The sequence below is a fragment of the Mandrillus leucophaeus genome, unplaced genomic scaffold (genome assembly GCF_000951045.1).
Source record: "Mandrillus leucophaeus isolate KB7577 unplaced genomic scaffold, Mleu.le_1.0 Scaffold167, whole genome shotgun sequence".
NCBI classification, from domain to species: domain Eukaryota; kingdom Metazoa; phylum Chordata; class Mammalia; order Primates; family Cercopithecidae; genus Mandrillus; species Mandrillus leucophaeus.
Window position 1 is genome coordinate 2,176,405 of NW_012101665.1, and position 15,682 is coordinate 2,192,086.

The 15,682-nt window shown below is 37.2% G+C and overlaps 1 protein-coding gene across 1 annotated transcript in view; it reads left to right on the top strand.

Annotated features, from left to right (window-relative positions):
* Positions 1–15,682, top strand: part of LOC105537017 (phosphatidylinositol 3,4,5-trisphosphate-dependent Rac exchanger 2 protein-like) — a 110,516-nt gene that overhangs the window by 61,864 nt on the left and 32,970 nt on the right. The window lies entirely within an intron of this gene.

Here is a 15,682-nt window from a genome sequence, read left to right on the forward strand (position 1 = left end):
ATGACATTCATGGCATATCTTCTGAGCCAGGTAAGAAAAAAAATAAAAATACGCTTAATAGACCAAATGACATTTAGGTTATGGGGAGAACGTTTTCAGTTTTTTTGGTTAAATATGAAATTTCTGCAGTGGGGTGAGTGAGAAGACACAGAAAGTTAATAATAATGATATGGAATTGCTGCATTCATATACTGGAAGATGGAGAGTTGGCCAAACTTGGATTCCAATCCCTACCCTTCCATTGACTAGCTTGAAAATATTAAGAACTTGCCCCCAACAGGCTTGATATTAGTATTTTCAAGCCTGTTTTCTAATCTGTCCATTCAGGCTAGTGATGCTCCACAGACTGTCACAAGCATTAGCTGAGAAGAGGTATGTATCATCCTCAGTATTTGCCTAACATATAGAATGGCTAACCACAGAGATTTGTGTCTGAAGATGTGTTTTGTGGAAGGTAGCTTTCGTGGGTTTCCTTCAGAGCAACTTAGAGAACAGAATTAACATCAAAAGTTTCTCCAGGGTGCTTGGTGTTGAAGCGACTGGCCCCAGTGAGTAGAAAAGACATATAAGTAATTTGCATGAAATAGCTATGCAAAATGGAACGGGAAGAACCTTGTTTGCATGCAGAGATGTTCCTGAGAATAATGTAGATACTGCATTTGATTTCTTACTAGTAAACATTATAAAGATAGAGGCAATTGTTAAAAAAAACAAAACAAAACAAAACAAAACTATTCAGAAGAATGTACAGCTTCAGCTGTGCTTCCAGTCCTGGATTTAGCCCAAAGACAGAAAAGATAATTGCCCTGGTCTGCTGAGAACAATGGTACAAAAGGCCTGCAGGTACCTCCAATGGGAGTATTTGAAGTAGGAACTGTTTACGCAATGTGTAATTGAAAGCTATTTGAAAAGTATCACAGTCAGGTCTGTTTTACTATGCCTTGAATCTACCAGATTCTGTAGGCAGTTAATAAAGAATTGCTATTAAGTCGTTTCTGTTATTTTGCAATCAAAAATAAAAGTTGTGGCCAGGTGTGGTGGCTCACACCTGTAATCCCAGAACTTTGGGAGACTAAGGCAGTAGGATCACTTGAGGCCAGGAGTTTGGGACCTGCGTGGGCAACACAGAGAGGCCCTCACCCCTCATCTCTACAAAATTTTTAAACACTTAGCCCCATGGTGGCACATGCCTGTAGTCCTAACTACTCAGGTGGGTGAAGTGGAAGGATCACCTGAGCCCAGGAGTTTGAGGTTATAATGAGCTATGATTGCATCACTGCACTCCAGCCTGAATGACACAGTAAGGCCCTGTCTCTTAAAAAAAAAAGTTGTGAATGAGATAGTAATTCCCCAAACTCAACATCTTTCCATGTACTTTTTTTTCCTTCAACCTTTATTTTAAGTTCTGGGATATATGTACAGGATGTGCAGGTTTGTTACATAGGTAAATATGTGCCATGGTGGTTTGCTGTACAGATCATCCCATCACCTAGGTATTAAGCCCAGGATCCATTAGCTATTCTTCCTGCTGTTCTCCCTCCCAAAACACCGTACAACAGGCTCCAATGTGTGTTGTTCCCCCCACCCTCTTGCTCTATGTGTTCTCAGCATTTAGCTTCCACTTATAAGTGAGAACATGCAGTGTTTGGTTTTCTGTTCTGGCATTAGTTTGCTGGGGCTAATGGCTTCCAACGTCATCCATGTCCCTGCAAAGGACATGATCTCATTCCTCTTTATGGCTGCATAGTATTCCATGGCTTATATGTACCACATTTTCTTTATCCAGTCTATCATTGATGGGCATTTGAGTTGATTCCATGCCTTTGCTATTGTGAACAGTGCTGCAATGAATATATGTGTGCATGTATCTTTATAATACCTTTGGGTATATACCCAGTAATGGGATTACTGGGTCAAATGGTATTTCTGCCTCTGGGTCTATGAGGAATTGCCACACTGTCTTCTGCAATGGTTGAACTAATTTGCACTCCCACCAATAGTATAAAAGCGTTTCCTTTTCTCTGCAACCTCGTCAGCATCTGTTGTTTTTTGACTTTTTAATAATTGCCATTTTGACTGGTGTGAGATGGTATCTCATTGTGGTTTAGATTTGCATTTCTCTAATGGTCAGTGATGTTGAGCTTTTTCTCATAGGCTTGCTGGCCATATGTATGTCTTCTTTTGAGAACTATCTGTTCATGTCCTTTGCCCATTTTGTAATGGGGTTGCTTGGTTTTTTTCTTTTAAATTTGTTGAAGTTCCTTGTAGACTCTGAATATTAGACCTTTGACAGATGGATAGATTGCAAAATTTTTCTTCCATTTTGTAGGTAGTCTGTTTGCTCTGATGATCGTTTCTTTTGCTGTGTGGAAGCTCTTCCCATTTATTTTAACAAACACTGCGTATGCCAATATTTAAAGTTTTTAATATGAGAAACTAATAGCTAGTTTCTTGCTTGTTAATATATCTAATCCAGGTTAGAATGACAACATAGTTTACAGGGAAAAGTGGACATTTAAACTCTTGTGTTTGCTTTAATAATGCTCTTAGAAGAAAATAAATCTCATAGAGATATGTTTAGAGTAATAAGGAAGGGTTTTCAAAGCAATTTCTCAATGAAAACCCAGTGAAATTGTATTGCAGTCAGTAAATTACATATGAAAACAATGTCAATTTTATTTCTCTAATTCAGTTAATAATGTTAAACTATCATTTTTAAAAGTCTGATTAAAAATTAAAATATTGCAGAGATGACAGATTTTAAATGAACATAGCTACTTATGTTTGTTTGCAGTTTTTATACACTTTTGGTTGTAATTAACAAACATCACTTCTTGTGATGTGGCCCTACTGTGCACGATGATCATGCAACTACATGTGACTTGCTGCTCTAGTCTCTACTCTGGTGAATAAGACAAAGACTTTTGGGTGTTTGCATGTCAGGGCAGTATAAACTGTTATACAGTTTGCATTGACCAAATCTAGTTTTTAAATTCAATTTTAGACTTTTTTAGAAATCTAATTTCTAAATTCTCACAACTTCTTTACTGAAGTCTGCAAGCTACATTTTGAGTGACACTGAGCTAGGGGATATAGGTTGGGATTTTTTTTAATGCTGCTGAGAGATGTAGCTTTGGCCTGTGATATATCCGTGTGTGTTCTTTACACAGGGAAGGAAATTGTAAATTGAGCTGAGAGCAGATTCTGAAAGAGGGAGAACAAGTCTGCTTTATGCCCAGGCAAAAAAGTGTCATTGAAAACAATACTGGGGAAAGGGTCATACTATAGTAGAAAAGCAGGTGCAGAAAGAGCCAGTGTTAGCAGTTTCTGTTTTCCCATAAAGGAAAGACTGCACAAGTTGGGGTCATCCAACACTTGCCAGGCAAAGAAGGACAAGCCCCTGCCTCCTGAGTACTAGATGCATATTTCCTGCAGGAAGGAGCTTTGTCTCTTGTCTGTTGTTCTACAGACTGTTGCTTTGTACCTTAATAGATGCTCAAAATGTATTCGTTGAAATAATTGAATGAAAGTATTAAGAACACATCCTTATGTCCGGAATTCATAATGTGGGATTGGTATTTTTTGTTATTCTCATGTTTCTATTGTTGAATGCCACAGGATTTCAGGAAGGTTAGACAGATTTTACAGTAGTTTATCAACAATAAGAACAAGTGAAAAAAGTTCTCTTAAGTTTCACATCGTTTACCTCCTCACTGCAGGTGGAATCAATGATAAATAAGATTCTCTCTCTTTTACCTCTTCCCATCTTTTGTCTATTTTCTCCCCCTCTGTTTTCTTCTTTCATCAATTCTTTCTTTCATTCAACTATTATTCATATCTGCTGAGTAATCTCCCAACTGCTGTTTCTATTGCTCATACCTCGCCCTCTTTTCAGGGAATTAAATACCTTTCCAGACTTAAATTCCATGATTAAAATGGGACATTCCTTTTCTCACCCTTAAGATTCTCCTTATGTCTTAAAGACTCTGCGTTCACTTTGCCTCCCTAATACATCCTTGTCCTGATGTGTTTTTCCAGCACTCTGCTGAACCTTTGTAGATCACTCACCACACTGGATTATAATTATATCTTTATTTTCCTTTTTTCTAAACCACACCATTGGTTCTTTACAGATGAATATTTTCTTATTTTTACCTTTTTATCCCTAGCACTTGGTACTGCCTGATTTATGAATTATTTGTTTATGAACAAATAAGTAAATACACAAATCTGGAGTTCAGAGTTATGAGTTTACAGATTAGGGTCCCTGAGAGGAAAACAAGATGGCCTGGGAAAAGTTTCAAAGTGTGAATAGTGAGACAAGCAGAACCCAAGAAAACAGATGCTTATGGGATAGGCAGTGAAGAGGACACAGAGTAGGTAAAGCAGGGAAAGTATGTGAGCACCAACAAGGCGACAGGGCAAAGTCAAAAGGGCAAGAGAATAGAGAATTTGAGGGAGTGGGTGCTACATTTAAGAAGAGATTCAGGACATGATATCTAGAAAGTATCCACTGAATTGGGCCAATGCAGTCATTGGCATCCTTAGAGGGAATGGTTCTCATAGGATGACAGTCAGCTGAGGAGAGTGGGTTGAAGATTTGGAAGTGGGATTAGCAGATTGGACTTCTTCAGGATAAATTTTGAATGGAAAAGGAGAGGAGTTATTGGACTATGTCCAGGAGGGGCATGGAGTGAATGAATATTTATTTCTTAACTAGAATGAATTTGGTCAAGCTTACATTTCTTTGCAGGGAAGACTCAGTATTGCATGAGATTGTCCCTTGTTATTCATTATTAATTTTCATTTTGTCTTTAAATTATTTAATTTTGATTCATTAACAATATTTACTGAGCAACTTCTCTCTGTCAGGTAGTTTCCTAGGTGTTGAGCTTGTGGCGATAAACATGACAAAGTCCCTGTCCTCATGCAAAGTATGTTCAATTCCAACTATTCCCTTAAGATTCACCTTTGATCTGTCTATTCATGTGAGGAGTGAAGTTACCAAACAGGTATGAAGAGGAAGTTTCAATTATTTGATATATTTCTCTTACTGTATTCACAATGTCTCTAAATACTGCTAGTGACATCCTTCTGATGTCTGTATATCTATAATTCTAGCCATATTCCATTTTCCTGGCCTTCCCTCTGTAGCAGATGTCTACAGCTATTTATAAGATGAGACTCATTCCTGAATTGTCTGCCTTAATATCTTAGAAGATGGTGACGATTCTATACTGCTTTAGCTGGTTTGAATTAAGCACTTTGGAAGTTTAAAATAGGGTAAAGAAGACCTGGTTTGTCTTTCTCAGTCCGCTATCTTTTTCCTATTATAACTACAGTTTATGAGAGAAATAGTGAAAGGGGATGTATGTTTTGTGATGGAGAAAATTTATTATGCTTGGCAGGATTTTTTCTTGAGCAAAAGCAACCATCCGTGATGGATAATTTTCAGTATTTTTGATATGAAATCTTTCTTGAAAGAAAACACATTGTCCTTGGAAATGATTTGGAGCTATTATTCATCAATAAATTTTGAAAATTAATTATGCATTTATTTATTCAACCAAAATATGTTGACAACTCACTGTGTGCCTGGTGCTGTGTGATGGCGTAAAAGAGAAACTGTACGTTGTCTCTGTTTTCAAGGTATTTATGGTTTAGTGGGGAAAGAAACATATAAACAAATCCTTAAGGCATAGCAATACTGAAGCAGCAGATACTGAAGTTAAGGGATATGCCTGGTGCTAGGGTATAGGGAAAAGCTGCTGACTTGAAAGATACAGACAAAGTTTGAGTGAGGAGGTGATGTTGAAGATGGTTCTGGAAGAATGAATAATAATAATAGGCAACATTGAGGGACTTACTATGTATTAGGTACTGTACTTAAGGACCTTGAATTTTGCCACATAAAGGAAAGCTCAGCCTCTTATAGATTCCAGTGCAAAAGTATATAAGCCAAGAGTCAGACACTTAAAATCTTAGTACAATAGTGTGCAACGATGTTTAGTCTTTTCTTAGTTAGAACTGAACAAGAATTTTGCTGTGTCATTTCTTGCTAGAGTAATTTGTAGGTAAAATGGTGCTATTGTCATCACACTTACTGTGTGACTTGCAAGGGACCCTGAGAATATTTTTCTCTTGACTATAGTTGTCTCTCACTGAAGGAGAGATTGGTAAGCATCCTCACTCTCTAATTTTAAGTTCTGATGATTGTTTAATACTTTAAGTATTGTGTTTCAATGTTCATGGAGTTGTAGCTGATATTTATAAGCTCAAGAAGAATTCCTCCTGCATATAAAGAATCCTCTTAAAAATGTGCATAATGATTATTTTATCTGTCTTTAAAATTAAACTTTATAATACCTTTTTTCCTCTGTTAGATCATATATATATATAGTTGTTTCATAGTATTAGTATAGTAACTTCAACCCTTTCTAGCTCTCATGAAATAAAGTTCGATTCAGTTCAATACTACATTAAGAAGTATTAGGTACATGCCATGTTTCACACTCATTCTCTTACATTATGGGATTACAAATTTAAAAAATGGGTCTCTGCCCACTGAGAGTGCATAATTTAGCACAAGGAACAGGATGAGTGCAACTCAGTATAATAGAGCAGGATAAATTTGTTTCAGTGGAGAAGTTCTCAAGATGTCACATTTGAGCTAAGTTTTGAAGAATCAGTAGAGTTTTGCCAAGCAGAAGGAGGTGAGAGGGAATTCCAGGCAGGAGAGAACCATATGCAGGAAGGTGGGAAAACTTACATGTGGATGGTGTGTTGGGGGAACTCGAGCAAGGACATGGCAAGGCATGGTGTTGAGAGACGGAATGGGAAATTTGCTGGTAAACAATTAGGAAGGCCCTTGAATGCTTGGCTAAAATGTGAGGCTTTGGGCACTGGAGAAATTTAAATGATATTAAAGCAAGGCAATGAAATGATTATATTTATGCTTTACAAAGGTAATTTTAAAGGTAGATTGGAGTTAAATAGGGTATACAGAGAAAGGACATGGTAGAAAAAGAGTCATTCCATCAACTTGCTATTCATAGTGTCTTTGTAAGAATTTGATGATTTTAAACCTAAAAAGTTATTCTTTGGTATGAAGATGCAGAATTGTCTTGAGACATAATTATCGAATTAAATAGAATTAGTTTGAAATAATTGACTTGACTTTGATGTTTTTGTATATGACTTGACTTTAATGTTTTTCCTAGGTATGAGATGTTTCGAAAAGATTTGCTTCTTTTCCTGTCCATTTCCATGGAGATAATATTCCCTAATGGCAAGACATGGTGTTGCCATTGGAAAATATGTATATATGCAGTATTTTAACAGTAGGTGGCATCCGCAGTGATATGCACATATCACAGGAGCAGGAGAAGGAATGTCACCTTAGCAGAATCATAAAAGAGGGAGCAAAAAGCAAAGTGGAGTGATGGAACATTTGGAAAGCGGGGAACAGGATTTCAGCCTGGTCAGGTCACTAATGGAGGCTTCTCAAAGAAAGGAGAGTATTGACAGCAGTGAAGAGTAGAGAGGTGTGTCTCCACTACCTCTCACACCATCATTACGTTTTCAGGGTATAAAAGAAGGCAGGGAAATGCTTTTTAAAAAAATATGGTAAAGTCTTACTTTCTGTAGTCACGCTTATTGTCTTGTCTTGTTAATATTCTAGCAGGATTTTTTTTTAACACTCAAGTAGAAATGAAGCTATTAATTGGTAACAGGCAGTTCAATGACAACTGCGACCTTAGGTGCTCCATTTTTGACAGGCCAAAAGACATCCAGGCAAATAGAAGACTATCTCATTATTCAGAATTTCTCTTCATGTAACTTTAAGTAAAATGCATCCCAGAGAAGTCAATGCTAATGCTTATGGGCACGGGGAAGCTACATGGGATAGAGGTGCAAATTAATATTCTCCCACCTTCCCACTCATCATCGTGTATTCTTTAACCGTATGTGGCCACAGGTTGGACCTGTCTGGAGATTTTCATTTATACAAGAGATCAGTGTATCTTCATGAGATTTTCTATGGATTTATATTTTCCTAATTTAGGTGCTGTGGTAGTTAAATTCGGTTTAACAATGAAACTCATAGAGATACCCAGTCACACCTGTAGTCAACTGCTGTACCATTATAATAATGACATATGTAATCATGTCTATAAATGATATCTGTAATTGATCAAACACTGTTACCATTCTTTTCCGAAATGCAGAGTACTTGATCAAATCGAAAATACTTGTAAAATGCATAAAAGCAACCTAATACGGTTTAGAACACTTTGGGGTAGGAAGCAATATTAGGGGAAGTATATATCTGTCTGACTAAGTGAGAACTTTCTGTAAATGGTTATAAATATAGAGAATATCTCATAAGCAATGATCTAGAGAAGAAGCAAGCGTATGGCAGAAATCTGGGCTGAATACTGTAGTTCCTCCTTATTTACAAAGCACGAGGCTCTTAGGCCTTAATCATCTCTCTTAAGAATTGGATATTCTCCACCATGCCCAGAAAAGGGGGGGAGAAGTTTGCCAGATGAGAAGAATCCCACTTTTGTCATTGGTTTAACCTCTGTATATTTCCTTTGACAAAATAAATTGGTTTAAATATTTTAAATAAGGCAATTGCATTGTCTTTCCTTGTGTGAAAAAGTGAACATCCCTGGAGCACCAGCTTAACCCTATTGAGCTAGGATTCTCATTACCTACCCACTTGATAAAGCACTTTCCTAATTCTTAAATTAGTATGTTAACTTACATAACTGTCTAAACCAATCTCAGCATTCCTCAGATTCCTTTACTCTCTCACGGCAAACATCAATTCCCTATTTATATCACCAGCGTCTTGTTTTGAATGCTGAATGATTCTTTCCTTTTTAGGGTCTCTTGCAGCATTCAGTTCTCTAAATTTTCGTATTTGATGAGTCATGTATTTCCTCCCATTCATCCTTTTGTTTTTCCTTTTTCTGCTGATAGCTAAGTGTTAATTTTGTAGTGCTTCTTCACTGCTTACCAAGTTAATTACAAATCTTTGGTTTGATATTTAATTTCCTTTTAATGTGGATTCAGCCTACTTAGCCAGCCTTCTCTCTCTCTCTACCTTACATGAACCCAGTCTTCAGTCACATTGGCTCCACTCATTGTGTACCTGCTCTGTTGTTTAGGGCATTGCTTCCACTTGAAATACAGCTTTCCCAGTTTGACCTGTCAGAATTCTACCCATGCATCAAAGTCTAACCCCTATGCCATAGTCTTATGAGGCCTTCCTTCTGTCGACCCAATGACTCTTTATACCTTTAAACTCACCTGTCACTTCCCTGCCTTGCTTTATAAATACCTGTGTATTTGTCTTCTTGATTAGATGGTATGCAATAAATGACAAGATTTGTTTCATTGTAGTTATTTGACTGGATATATTTATACCACTGCTTACTATAACTTACGTTTTACCACCTCTCTCATTGGTATTTTATCCTATAGCGACTAAATGAAAAAAAATAGTGTCATAATATATTCATTTTACATGGCAGAGTTAACTGACGAAGTTATGACAATGAAGCCTGCTGTATGCCGGCACGAAAGGAAACTTACTGTGCAGCCCATATAAAATAGTAGCCATACTTTCAAATGTCTTAATAAGATTTTGTATACTCAGACAAAGGACCATGATGTCATTCTTACTAACCTCAGAAGCATAATAAAATATGGTTAGTTTTGGCATTCATCAAATTTTGCCATTAACTTTTCCCATAAAATTTGATTAAGGGGCATTGCAAGACTTTTTTAATTAAGGAAAGTGCTTTGGAAATTTATGTCCTGTCCACAGTTTGTGAAATTCTGAAAGATACTCATGTTCTACAAATACCTGTAAACATTATGATTGTAAAATATCTGAACAATATTTTCTGATGAGGAATACCTGAAATTAGTTGTAGCCTCAAGTATAAATTCTTATTTTAAAAAATAATTGAATTAAAAATATATTGGCTAATTATATTACATAGGAGTATCAAAGTGGCTTTATTTTCTGGTTATTTCTCTGGACTTCATCCGTTCATAGATATGCTTTATAATATTTTGTTGCTTTTTATTATCATGGATTAACAAATCTTAACTACTAGCACAAGTCTGGATGAGCCAATACAAAATGTAATTCTACATTTTCAGTAAACCTTTGTCTTCTGTATTTTAAATGTTTAAAAAAATGTGTAAAAAAATTTTTAAAACATTGGATGTTTTCTATCTTAGTTCTGCTATATAGCTGGGGGTTTCTTTGTTTTGTTTTGTTTTGTTTTGAGATGGAGTCTTGCTCTGTTGCCAGGCTTGAGTGCAGTGGCACGATCTCAGCTCACAGCAACTTCTGCCTCCCGGGTTCAAGCATTTCTCGTGCCTCAGCCTCCTGAATAGCTGGGATTACAGGCGCTCGCCTCCACGCCTGGCTAATTTTTGTATTTTTAGTAGAGACGGGGGGTTTCACCATGTTGGTCAAGTTGGTTTTGAATTCCTGACCTCATGATCCGCCCACCTCGACCTTCCAAAGTGCTGGAATTACAGGTATGAGCCACCATGCCCAGCCTATAGCAGTTTTAAAAAGGCAGATTGTTGCCTACATCAAGTTTCACTTGATGTGGGCTACATTTTAAACCTTTAAAAGTTATTTCTCTAACTTATTTTTTTCCCTTAAACATTTGCACCGTTGAATAGTTGAAGACTTGTATCAAGTCAATTTAAGTGAATATAGCAGAATCAGATCAACATGATCTAAACAGCTCTTAACTGGCTGAATCAATGACAGCTTTTTTTTTTTTTCTTTTTTAAGGAACACCTTTTTCAGAAAGAAAAGAGTGCTCCATTCTACCAGCTGTTTCTGTAGCAATGCTTCCCTTAGGTGGTACTAATGAGCTATGGGCTGCTTTTACAGAATAGTTTTCTTCCCAGATAATTCAAGGTTTAGAAGAGCTGCACCCAGTTAAGCCGTTTAAACGATAGTCTTCTTTCCTTTACTCTGAGAAACATTATTTTCTTTTTAGGCCTAAATTCTACTTACATTGATCATGAAATTACATAGATTCCAAATATCTAACTTAATTTTTATTTCTTAACACGTGTCATAAAGTATTTCAGATTACCTCCACAGAAAGCAGGAAGGCTTCAATCTTAATATTATGCCTTATCATAGCTAAAAATTGTCCAGAGATGCTTCCCACTGCGTGTACTTGAATAATAGTTATTATTGTCTATTGAATGAGTCCTATATGCCTATCACACTAGTGATCATTTCATATGCATTAATTTAATCTTCAACACCATGCTATGTCAGACAATTCTAATATCCACTTTGAAAATAAGAAAACTGACACTTTGAGAGGCTAAATAATTTGACTGTGACTTGTGTACTATTTTTTACCACATTGCTTTTTCTACCAAGTTTACTTGAGAAAAGGCATGAGGACATCTGATCAAGGTACTTCTGTGGGTTCCAGCTTTGAGATGCCGCCTCTGTTCCAAGCATGTAACAAATGCTAGATAAAATACGAGGATAGAAAATGCAAAAGTCACAGCTGGGCTCAAAAACAGTTTGTTATCTCCATGGCCCAAAAATGGAAATGAAATGCAAGTGATGAGTTGTGAGCTACGCTGAGACCTCTGGCCTGCTGGACTCCGGAGGTGGACAGAGGGGCTGGGACAGCGTCTGCAGGGCAATGGGACATGAAGGTTATTGTACACTAGGTGGAAATCCAGAGCCAGCCTCACTTTGAAACCAGGTAGTAGAGGACTCCACTTCTTTTTTTTTTTTTTTTTTTTTTTTTGAGACGGAGTCTAGCTCTGTCCTCCAGGCTGGAGTGCAGTGGCCGGATCTCAGCTCACTGCAAGCTCCGCCTCCCGGGTTTACGCCATTCTCCTGCCTCAGCCTCCCGAGTAGCTGGGACTATAGGCGCCCACCACCTCGCCCGGCTAGTTTTTTGTATTTTTTAGTAGAGACGGGGTTTCACCGTGTTCGCCAGGATAGTCTCGATCTCCTGACCTCGTGATCCGTCCGTCTCGGCCTCCCAAAGTGCTGGGATTACAGGCTTGAGCCACCGCGCCCGGCCAGGACTCCACTTCTGAATGAAGGATGAAAAATCTGCTGGTCACTATTGCTTGAGATGAGCTTTTGCGAAGCTTGGTGTTTAAGATGGGAAGAGGAAGCCGTTTTAGGCATGGCCCTAAACCACTGAACCAAACTAAACCAAATCCTTCACTAGTTCAGGGACATGACTGGTGATAATCCAGATGTCAAAACAATGTCATAGATCAGATATAAAACTGCTTACAAATGTGTGATCCTGGGCACAAAACCATTTTTAAGAGAAGGATGATGAGAGAGAGAGGGGATGGAGCTATATAAAAAAAAAACTAAATAAAAATAATTTAAAAATCATCCCACTTCAAATGAACTTACAAAACCTAATTCCAAAGCGCATGAGGAGACCTAACAGTAAGAAAGACAGCCAACAAAATGGACCATTAAAATGAGTTTTCCCCAGAATATTTAATATATTGAAACAGCCTGGCAAAGTCCAAAGGAATGCCATTGTATTAGTCTGTTCTCATGTTGCTAATAAAGACATACTTGAGACTGGGCAATTTATAAAGGAAAAAGGTTTCATGGACTCACAGTTCCACATGGCTGGGGAGGCCTCATATTCATGGCTAAAGAGCAAAGTCACATCTTACATGAAGGCAGGCAAGAGACTTTTGCAAGGGAACTCCCACATACAAAACCATCAGATCTCGTGAGACTTACCACCACGAGAACAGTATGGGGGAAACGGCCCCCATGATTCAATTATCTCCACCTGGTCCCACCCTTGACACATGAGGATTATAACAGTTCAAGGTGAGATTTGGGTGGGGACACAACCAAACCATATCAGTCATCCATAAAGAAACAACAATGTCAAATTATTATTTATTTACAAATATTTATTAAGATCGTACTGTGCTCCACATATTATTACAGGTGCTAGAAATGCAGAAATGAATAAAAATAAATAAATCCATAGCTACTAGAGGACTTGCATTCTAGTGGGGAGTTTACATTTTAGTGGCAGAAATGAAATAAGAATAGGTGAACAGGAGGCTTCCACTGTATCTGTAATATTTTATTTATTTAAAAGGTGAAGCAAAAGAGCAAAATGCTCATACTCATTAAACCATGGAGAGTAAGTGGGTTTTCACAGTTTAATCCTACATAAGTACCTGTACAATTGAAATGAAAGGACACACAGACCTTTCAGTAGAACATGCATTGTTGGACATAGCAATAATATTTAAAACGTCCAATCTTGCAAGTTCCATGGCCATTTACCTCTATGGCTCCCGACTTGCTTAGGGTAAAACCTTATCACGACCTGTAAGGTCCTGGGGTCTACCTCTGTGGCCTAACTTGCTCATTCAGTCTGCCCCAGCTCCTGCCCCATTGCATGCTTTTGTACCTCACAAAATTCAAGCTCATTTCCTTTTATGATGACAGCACTCCTCTTGAATTATCTCTCTTTCAGATACTGGGGAAAATCTTGAAAATTTTCAAGTGAAGTCTCAAATGAGGCCTTTGATTTTAGTCATGGAAATAACCCCTCGGTCTTATTTTGCTCTCGATCTAGTGCTTTTAGTAGACACTAATTCACTCAGCTAGATAGAGCTGTATTTTCATGGCACTTGATGGATGTTCCACTTTGCAGTAGCTCATGTCACCATGACCCAGTCTAGAGGGTTGCTGCCTGGGGTTGCTGTAGCCCCCACACTCCCATCAGTATTATGTGCTCAGGCTGAGGGAACTGCAGATGGTGCCTGGAAATGTCTTAGGAATGCAGAGTGAGTTATAATGAATAACAGCCAATCTTGGATGCTGAGTTGTTTACGAAACTTTTTTAGGAGGGTTTAATATTTGTTTTAGACAAGAAGAAACTGCTTCTCAATAAGGATGAGCATAATTGTCATTTTGGAAGTTAGTCTTTAGAGCTAAAGCATTCGTAAGTTAAAGTGTAGAGCTTGACTAATCCATGTCACTTTATTTTTAAAAGACAAAACACTATTGCTAGTAATGGGAATATCACTCTGTGTGGGTGTGAACACATATGTTCAGTGGGACTCAAAAAACCCACACAGGGTGTAGAGTTGTCCCTCACTGATTTTGCCCAATTATAGTGTGAATTTGATAATAATTTACCAACACTTTGAAGTCCTGCAGATGCTCTGAAACAGCAATATAATCAGATTTTATTTGAATATCTAATATGACAACTCACTCTAATATCATGGGACTTATTTTGTTCTATCAACATTAAAATGTCACGTTCTAGAAATGTGAAGTTTGTCACCTCATCAAAAATAGATACTAGATACTAGATGGTTAATTTGAATGTATTTAATGACATTGAACTGTACACTTGAGAATTTTAAAATGGCATAATATGCAGCTATAAAAAACACTGAGATTATGTCCCCTGTAGCAACATGGGGATGGAGCTGGAGGCATTATCCTAACTGAAATAACTCAGAAACAGAAAATTAACTACCGTATGTTCCCACTTACACAGAGATGGAGGCAATAGACCCTTTTCACAACCGCCTTCCCAACCTCTTCCCACTTGTGGAGAGGTTGGGAAGGGGTTGAGGGTTGAAAACTTGCCTATTGGGTAGAGTGGTCACTATTTGAATGATGGGCACAGTAGAAGCCCAAATCCCATCATTATGTAATATATCCATGTAAAAAACATGAATCTAAAAATAAACTAAATTAAAAGAATGGTTAAAATGCTAAATTTTGTGTTTTACTGTATACATTTTACCACCACTAAAAAAAAAAAAAAAAAATAGATACTAAGTCAAATAAAATGTAACTATTTTATCTTCATAGATCATTCCCTTAAAATTCTTGTTTAGTATTGAGCCACAAGCCAAGCAAACACAGCAATAATTCTTTGGAAATTGCTGTAATTATTGCAGGCCACTAGGATTCCACTTTGGGTATTAAAATGGCTATTTTAATACACAAAATGGCATGGAATACTATACAGCCATTAAAAAGAGATGATAATATCCTTTGCAGTGTGTCCTTCGTTTTTTTGCACAAAGTGTATTAGGCCACTAGGATTCCACTTTGTGTGTTGAAATAATCATTACCATATTATATCCTAGTAACAAAAAAGAGCCACTGAACCCTCAGAGAGAGTTTCACTTCTAATCGGAGCATAGCTTGGTGCTGGAAAGAATCGTCTCAGTGTTCTGTTTAAAGTTAGGTTTTTATAAGCATTTGTTTCATAATCTTTCTCACAATAAATGAAAATTGGATAATGTTCTTCAATAGTCACAAAAATATGTTTCAACTTTTTAATAATATTGATCATTATAAATATTAATAAGCACTTATTCTGTGCTGTGCACTGTTCTGCATATTTTGTCTGCATTAACTCATTTGATTTTGGCAGTCTTATGAAGTAGAACCTAATGCTTTCCTAAAATTACAAACGAGAAATCTGAGCACAGACAAGTGATCTCTCCAAGGCCGCACAATCTGTAATAGACCCCGTGGTAATTTTAAACATCTTTTTTAAATGGAATTTTAACCATCTCTTTTAAATGGTTGACATTTGTGCAACCCCAACCTTCTAATGTTCAATGCTTT